Genomic DNA, 9,709 nt, shown 5'->3' with positions numbered 1-9,709 from the left:
TTTGCGGATGATACTAAACTGGGAGGAGTGGTAGATACGCTGGAGGGGAGGGATAGGATACAGAAGGACCTAGACAAATTGGAGGATTGGGCCAAAAGTAATCTGATGAGGTTCAATAAGGATAAGTGCAGGGTCCTGCACTTAGGATGGAAGAACCCAATGCACAGCTACAGACTAGGGACCGAATGGCTAGGCAGCAGTTCTGCGGAAAAGGACCTAGGGGTGACAGTGGACGAGAAGCTGGATATGAGTCAGCAGTGTGCCCTTGTTGCCAAGAAGGCCAATGGCATTTTGGGATGTATAAGTAGGGGCATAGCGAGCAGATCGAGGGACGTGATCGTTCCCCTCTATTCGACATTGGTGAGGCCTCATCTGGAGTACTGTGTCCAGTTTTGGGCCCCACACTACAAGAAGGATGTGGAAAAATTGGAGAGAGTCCAGCGAAGGGCAACAAAAATGATTAGGGGTCTAGAACACATGACTTATGAGGAGAGGCTGAGGGAGCTGGGATTGTTTAGTCTGCAGAAGAGAAGAATGAGGGAGGATTTGATAGCTGCTTTCAACTACCTGAAAGGGGGTTCCAAAGAGGATGGCTCTAGACTGTTCTCAATGGTAGCAGATGACAGACGAGGAGTAATGGTCTCAAGTTGCAGTGGGGGAGGTTTAGATTGGATATTAGGAAAAACTTTTTCACTAAGAGGGTGGTGAAACACTGGAATGCGTTACCTAGGGAGGTGGTAGAATCTCCTTCCTTAGAGGTTTTTAAGGTCAGGCTTGACAAAGCCCTGGCTGGGATGATTTAACTGGGAATTGGTCCTGCTTCGAGCAGGGGGTTGGACTAGATGACCTTCTGGGGTCCCTTCCAACCCTGATATTCTATGATTCTATGATTCCAATAGGAAGAAGCCCTACCTAGCGGTAATGATAATTATTGTTTATTTACATGAGTGCCTAGAAGCCCCAATCATGGAGGTGAGGGATGTGATTTTCACTGCTGGTGTTATACCAGTAAAAGCCTCTAATGTGGATGCATTGACACCTTTATTAAAGTGACTTATACCCGTATAGTTATTCCCTTCCCATACAAAAATAGCTACACAGGTATAGAGCACATTTATACCCATATAGCTGCATCCACACAAGGGAAGAGAGTTGTCCCACTTTAACTGTAGTAGCATAGTCAAAGTGGTACAAGTTTCGACTGTACACTGTAGAGCAAAATTGTGTGTGGCAGAACAGGCATCCCAATGACCCAGCAAGCAATTTAATCAGTGTTTGTAAGGATTAAATTCAAGTGTAACCCCTTTTCTCAACTTGTTTGTAAATAAATTATCTTGAGATTTCACAGCTGTGTCAGTGATGCATAAATTAAATAGTGAGCATTAAAAAATATCTTCATGCCAACTTATTAGCACATTCGGCTTCTAAATATAAATGTATCAGGATTCATGCTCTCAGATCCCCTTCTCTCATCCCGTGGCGGACTGTGTCTCTTGCTGTGGCCTTATGCAATGTCCTCATCCCTCTAATGCCTGGAGAGCCAAATAGAGATTGGAGCCCCATTGTGCCAGGCACCGTGGAAACACATGGTGAGAGACAGTCCCTGTCCGGATGAATCTAAATAGACAAGACAGACAAAGGATGGGGTGAGAAGCGAGGGGAAGTGACTTGCCCAAGGTCATGCAGTCAGTCAGTAGCAGAGCTGGGAGTAGAACCCAAGTCTCCCAATGTAGTGTCCTAGCCACTAGACAACACTGCCACCCCAACAAGGTTTCAGAGGAACAGCCGTGTTAGTCTGTATTCGCAAAAAGAAAAGGAGTACTTGTGGCACCTTAGAGACTAACCAATTTATTTGAGCATGAGCTTTCGTGAGCTACAGCTCACTTCATCAGATGTATACCGTGGAAACTGCAGCAGACTTTATATACACACAGAGAATATGAAACAATACCTCCTCCCACCCCACTGTCCTGCTGGTAATAGCTTATCTAAAGTGATCAACAGGTGGGCCATTTCCAGCACAAATCCAGGTTTTCTCACCCTCCACCCCCCCACACAAATTCACTCTCCTGCTGGTGCTAGCCCATCCAAAGTGACAACTCTTTACATAATCAAGTTGGGCTATTTCCTGCATAGATCCAGGTTTTCTCACATCCCCCCCACCCCCATACACACACAAACTCACTCTCTAACTCTGCTGATTGTCAGGGCATGACTCTTTGGGAAATCTGTATGATTTGTAGATTCAATGTGAGATTATGAACTCTGTGCATATCTTTAGCAAGCAGAAAACTCCATTTTGAATGTGAGGGCTTTAAGTGCTGTCTTCTCTGTTCCCTCTTTACCTCCAGGTTGAACTGAAATTCTGACAGGGCTGACAATAGGGGGTCATTAATTCAGGATGGTCCTCTAGTCAAATACAAACATATTAAACAATAGTCTAGATCTCAACCAGGAAAACTGGTTTGTCAGAACAGAGGATGTCTGGCAATGAAGTTGCCTAGTAGAGGTCTATCATTTGTTAAGGCTGTTCGAGGAGTCACTTGACCAAGGGCCTGAAAGGTTATAAAAGGACTGACAGGGGGATGACTGAGAGCCCAGAGGAGTTTTGGGCAGCAGAGAGGATGGAGTGGTCAAGGGCAGAATAGGAGATCTGTGTGGAGAAGGCTCCATGTTTCAGAACACAAGGAGGACTCCAGACCCTAAGATGAGGACAGTGCCTGGACTCTGTTCAGACTCTGGAGGCTTAGGACACCCAGGGGATTCCACGGCTGGATCCCCTCACAGCAATCTGGTGAGTAACCAAGAGGAGGTGCTCAGCTGGAGCTGTGACAAAGGTTGCCTCTTACAAAAGAACACTAAAAGGAAGGAGAGATGGCTCTATCATCCAAGGAGTACACACTCTACATCTAGCCATCAAGTTACACCTACCTTCCAAATACACTCATTGTAAACCATTACTGTCTCACACACACAATTGTCTGCCGACGCTCAAGTGCGTTGGAACCGGTTGGATTCTTTGGGACTCTGTAAAGTCCCACATGACAGCACATGGGTGAGATTCCATGGCTTGTGTTGTGCAGGAGGTCAGACTAGATGATCATAATGGTCCCTTCTGACCTTAAAGTCTATGATTCTATGGAGTGCCTTAATTCATCCAAGAAATGTGACTACTGGTCACATGCCAGTGCATCTGTGGTTATGTTAAGGGGCTGTGATTCTTTAATCGTTTAAACTCGAGTGTATGGTATTATTTAACTAGAACATACAGCATAAGCTACCAATTAGTTGGCAGATACAAAATGAGTAACAAACCATAGAGATACCTAGCAAATATTAAGCTCCCAATAAAACTTTCTGGAACAGACTGGCTGCAGTCTGCGTCATTCCTTCTACTTCTTGAAAAGACCATTTAAATCACCCTTGGACTTTAATACAAATTATCTCTATTTGGCTTAGGTTCTACATAAACTATCACTAGTTACACAACAAACAGAGAAGCCAACTAGGTGGAAAGCTGCTATGTTCAGTAACTGATGGATCAGTTTTCCTGGTCACTCTAAGGCTCTGGTTTTAGTGTGGATTTTTCTGTATGCTTTGAAAAACATGTAATCTTCCAATTAGAAGTACATTTCTGGCCCTTATGGGGGTAAAGAGCTGTAAATGCAGGCACATTTTGAGTCTATCTTCAGTTTTTGGCCCTTTATGTCTGCAAGGCTATAGAAATATTCATGCTAATAACCTCACAGTTTATATTGAAACAAGAATAGGACGCAAAGAACCGCTAAAAATTTCATTGCTCTTTGTACTCTAGGCCCAATTCAGCCCTGGTGCAACCAAGGTGTTTACATCAAATTTGGCTCTGTATGTTTATAGAATTACAGTATACCTCCCTGGGGCTTTACTGCAAGAGGTCAGAGAAATATAGAATCATAGAATCATAGAATATCAGGGTTGGAAGGGACCTCAGGAGGTCATCTAGTCCAACCCCCTGCTCAAAGCAGGACCAATCCCCAATTAAATCATCCCAGCCAGGGCTTTGTCAAGCCTGACCTTAAAAACTTCTAAGGAAGGAGATTCTACCACCTCCCTAGGTAACGCATTCCAGTGTTTCACCACCCTCCTAGTGAAAAAGATTTTCCTAATATCCAACCTAAACCTCCCCCACTGCAACTTGAGACCGTTACTCCTTGTCCTGTCCTCTTCTACCACTGAGAATAGTCTAGAACCATCCTCTTTGGAACCACCTCTCAGGTAGTTGAAAGCAGCTATCAAATCCCCCCTCATTCTTCTCTTCTGCAGACTAAACAATCCCAGTTCCCTCAGCCTCTCCTCATAAGTCATGTGTTCCAGACCCCTAATCATTTTTGTTGCCCTTCGCTGGACTCTCTCCAATTTATCCACATCCTTCTTGTAGTGTGGGGCCCAAAACTGGACACAGTACTCCAGTTGAGGCCTCACCAATGTCAAATAGAGGGGGACGATCACGTCCCTCGATCTGCTCGCTATGCCCCTACTTATACATCCCAAAATGCCATTGGCCTTCTTGGCAACAAGGGCACACTGCTGACTCATATCCAGCTTCTCGTCCACTGTCACCCCTAGGTCCTTTTCCGCAGAACTGCTGCCTAGCCATTCGGTCCCTAGTCTGTAGCTGTGCATTGGGTTCTTCCATCCTAAGTGCAGGACCCTGCACTTATCCTTATTGAACCTCATCAGATTACTTTTGGCCCAATCCTCCAATTTGTCTAGGTCCCTCTGTATCCTATCACTGCCCTCCAGCGTATCTACCACTCCTCCCAGTTTAGTATCATCCGCAAATTTGCTGAGAGTGCAATCCACACCATCCTCCAGATCATTTATGAAGATATTGAACAAAACCGGCCCCAGGACCGACCCCTGGGGCACTCCACTTGACACCGGCTGCCAACTAGACATGGAGCCATTGATCACTACCCGTTGAGCCCGACAATCTAGCCAACTTTCTACCCACCTTATAGTGTATTCATCCAGCCCGTACTTCTTTAACTTGCTGACAAGAATACTGTGGGAGACGGTGTCAAAAGCTTTGCTAAAGTCAAGAAACAATACATCCACTGCTTTCCCTTCATCCACAGAACCAGTAATCTCATCATAGAAGGCAATTAGATTAGTCAGGCATGACCTTCCCTTGGTGAATCCATGCTGACTGTTCCTGATCACTTTCCTCTCATGTAAGTGCTTCAGGATTGATTCTTTGAGGACCTGCTCCATGATTTTTCCGGGGACTGAGGTGAGGCTGACTGGCCTGTAGTTCTCAGGATCTTCCTTCTTCCCTTTTTTAAAGATTGGCACTACATTAGCCTTTTTCCAGTCATCCGGGACTTTCCCCGTTCGCCACGAGTTTTCAAAGATAATGGCCAATGGCTCTGCAATCACAGCTGCCAATTCCTTTAGCACTCTTGGATGCAACTCGTCCAGCCCCATGGACTTGTGTACATCCAGCTTTTCTAAATAGTGCCTAACCACCTCTTTCTCCACAGAGGGCTGGCCATCTACTCCCCATGTTGTGATGCCCAGCGCAGCAGTCTGGGAGCTGACCTTGTTCGTGAAGACAGAGGCAAAAAAAGTATTGAGTACATTAGCTTTTTCCACATCCTCTGTCACTAGGTTGCCTCCCTCATTCATTAAGGGTCCCACACTTTCCTTGGCTTTCTTCTTGTTGCCAACATACCTGAAGAAACCCTTCTTGTTACTCTTGACATCTCTCGCTAGCTGCAGCTCCAGGTGTGATTTGGCCCTCCTGATTTCATTCCTACATGCCCGAGCAATATTTTTATACTCTTCCCTGGTCATATGTCAACCTTCCACTTCTTGTAAGCTTCTTTTTTATGTTTAAGATCCACTAGGATTTCACCGTTAAGCCAAGCTGGTCGCCTGCCATATTTACTATTCTTTCGACTCATCGGGATGGTTTGTCCCTGTAACCTCAACAGGGATTCCTTGAAATACAGCCAGCTCTCCTGGACTCCTTTCCCCTTCATGTTAGTCCCCCAGGGGATCCTACCCATCCGTTCCCTGAGGGAGTCGAAGTCTGCTTTCCTGAAGTCCAGGGTCCGTATCCTGCTGCTTACCTTTCTTCCCTGTGTCAGGATCCTGAACTCAACCAACTCATGGTCACTGCCTCTCAGATTCCCATCCACTTTTGCTTCCCCTACTAATTCTACCCAGTTTGTGAGCAGCAGGTCAAGAAAAGCTCTCCCCCTAGTTGGCTCCTCTAGCACTTGCACCAGGAAATTGTCCCCTACGCTTTCCAAAAACTTCCTGGATTGTCTATGCACCTCTGTATTGCTCTCCCAGCAGATATCAGGAAAATTAAAGTCACCCATGAGAACCAGGGCGTGCGATCTAGTAGCTTCTGCGAGCTGCCGGAAGAAAGCCTCATCCACCTCATCCCCCTGGTCCGGTGGTCTATAGCAGACTCCCACCACTACATCACTCTTGTTGCTCACACTTCTAAACTTAATCCAGAGACACTCAGGTTTTTCTGCAGTTTCGTACCGGAGCTCTGAGCAGTCAGACTGCTCCCTTACATACAGTGCTACTCCCCTGTACTCCCAATAGCTGATTTGGTAAAACACACTCTCTGAGGAATGTGACTGATTTGCTTCAATAAGCCGTCAGAGCACTGGAGGTACTAGAGGGCAAGATCAGAGATCTTTTTTCCACTGTGGAAGCAATCTTATGAAGGTCACCCCTGTTCAACCGCAAGTCTATCATCCTCACTAGTATCTATGTACATAGCTGGGAAGGATGATTCCCTCCCCTGTAGGAATCCCTGGGTAAAATGCTTTGGCCTGTGTTATACAGGAGATCAGAGCAAATGATCCGATACCCCTTCTGGCCTTAATATAGATTAATCCAGTGTATGAGTGCCTCCGGTTACCCATTAGTAAAACAGACAAACCACAGATCTGTAACTTGATCAAGGTCCACCAATGGACCTCATTTTTATAGAGGGCCAAAACCAAACCCCCTGTTCCAAACACCCCCCAAACCCAGGAATTTACGCTTAAGCCTCACCATGGGTGTGAGGGTTAATTAATGTTGTTTTAGTGTGCGTCTACACTGCCATGTAAGCCCAGGGTTCGAACTCAGGCTCAAGCCTAACCCTCCTTCCATCTATACACAAATCATGCTCAGACTCAGGATACGAGCACCCCAGGGGGTGGAGGGCCAGAGTCTAAGTCAAGATGGGACCCAGGTTTCAGGCCACATTGCTTTGCAGTGTAGACACAGCCCCACTGGACTCGTGCTCTGGGAGTCCCCCAGAAGTATCCCATGGACTGACTTTCTTTGTCCTCTGGGCAGTCAGGTTTGATGGACGGCCAAGTTTTCCCACAGTGCACCATGAACAAAGGGCTAGAACCGCCTCATTTTGGGAGGACACTAGGAAGTCTGGGTATGAGTGGTTGGACTCGAGCCTGAATAATTCAGTGCAGACACTGGAGCCCCAGTTTGGGGTTCTATAATTCCTAACCTAGGGTTACAAATGCGTGTGGACGCTCAAACCCTGGGTTAACAAACCAAAGGTGGTAACTTGGAAGTCATACGATACGTCTTCAGTAGTCCATATGTTGAATAAGAACTCATGAAGTCTCCTCAGCTGGCTCTCACCTCCATATTCCAATATTTCTGAAGCCATGCCATCAGATCCGGGAGCCCTGCAGTTCTACATGGCACCGGTTGAAGTGCGGACTTCGTCAAGGGATGGGGCTGTGTCCATGTTGTCATTACACATTGGATGTTCTACTACTCTTATTAGTGCCTTGTCTGTAATGTTGGACAGCATGTTCAAAAGATCACTGGAATGCTGTTGCCACCTCTGAAAAATTTCTCCTTTGTCAGTGATCAGTGTTAGGCCATCCACGCTCTTCAAAGGGACTGTAATAGTATGCATCGGACCATACATGTCTTTAAAAGCAGCAGAGAAATCTTTGGTCTCCTGGTGGTTGGCGTAGCCTTGGACTTCATCTGCCATAGTGCTCCACCATTGTTCCTGCATGTCTCTAATCTTAGATTGGATGTCATGACACAGATTCCTGTATGTTATAACTGTGCTTACAAGGATAAAGCATACAAGAATTTGATGATGCATCTCATGTTTTTAGTGAGTAACTGTAGAATTTCTAGATCATTCTCATCAAACCAATCTTGATGATGTTGTTTTGCTGTACTCAAGATAGAAAGAGTAACTTGATATACCATCTCGAGAAGAGTTGCCCACTCACTGTTTACATTAACACTGGTAGTCAATCCAGCAGGGTCTGACAGAATGCTGTAATGTTATTACAGAGCTCCACTTCATCTTGTAATCACTTTATGCTGAGCCATCTGATTGGTTTAGATGATGACTCTGGTTGAATTACTAATAACAGTTTGGAGCGATCATGTGATGGTCTTTCCAGAAGTCTGACCTCGCATGGTTGCAGTGATTTGTACATCCTGTAGATCTTGCCACTGGACAATGATGTAGAGGATAAGAGGCCATTGTTTGGATCTTGGGTGCACCAATGATATTTTCTTTTTGTCTGGTAGGCGGGAAAAGGTACACAGGATTGCAAATTGACACTTAATGCAATCACAAAGTAGCAGTGTTCCATTGCTATTCTCTTTCCCAGTCTCATGCTGTCCAATGGCAGGCCATCAGATATTACTGCCAACCCTCGCATTAAAGTCCCCCCAGGATAATCAGTGTATCTGACGCCGATATAGACATGATGAGTTTGTCCAAGTCGCCATAGAACTTTTCTTTCTCATTGTCAGCATTCATCATGGTAGGAGCATAAGCGCTGATGATGGTAACAAGCCGGTCAGAGACTTGGCTGAAGTGACTTACTCCGTGAAGCTAAAGGGGTAGGAAGGGGAAGCGGCTTGATGCCCCAAGGTGTCCAGTGTAGCTGCTCACCATTTGGCCCTGATCCAGAGGAGAGCGCAGGCCTGGGCTCTCCTATCCACTCCCAGAGGACATTACAGCACCAGGGACCTTCACTTAAGGCAATGGTCCCCCAAACTTTTTTTGTCAGCCCCACCCCTTTCCTGGTCTAGGCCTCCCACAGAAGTCAAGGTCAGGAGCTGGGCTGGGATCTGAGGGCTCCAGCTGGGAGCAGGGCCGGTGCTGCAGCTGGGGCCAGAAGCAGGGCTGCCTCTGGGGCTGGAGCTGCATCAGGGGGTAGGGCCAGAGTGGAGCTGGGGGCAGAGCGGAGTGGGGGGGGCGTTCCCTCCCCACCTCCAGTGGGGGCCGGCCCAGACCCCACCATGCCCCCTGGAATGTTCCTCCAAGCCCCCCTATGGGGGGTGTGCCCCACTGTTTGGGGACCACTGACCTAAGGTGATAGCCCTTCTGGAGTAGACCTTGACTGCCCAAGGGTCCATTCCACAGATCCCTGTGCTGAAGGAGAGGATGGGTAATCCTGGGGGCAGGGCGCTGAAACTGGGAGGAGTGGTAGATACGCTGGAGGGGAGGGATAGGATACAGAAGGACCTAGACAAATTGGAGGATTGGGCCAAAAGTAATCTAATGAGGTTCAATAAGGATAAGTGCAGGGTCCTGCACTTAGGACGGAAGAACCCAATGCACAGCTACAGACTAGGGACCGAATGGCTAGGCAGCAGTTCTGCAGAAAAGGACCTAGGGGTGACAGTGGACGAGAAGCTGGATATGAGTCAG

Source organism: Caretta caretta, chromosome 8 (genome assembly GCF_965140235.1).
Source record: "Caretta caretta isolate rCarCar2 chromosome 8, rCarCar1.hap1, whole genome shotgun sequence".
Taxonomy (NCBI): Eukaryota; Metazoa; Chordata; order Testudines; family Cheloniidae; genus Caretta; species Caretta caretta.
This window is presented reverse-complemented; position numbering follows the sequence as displayed.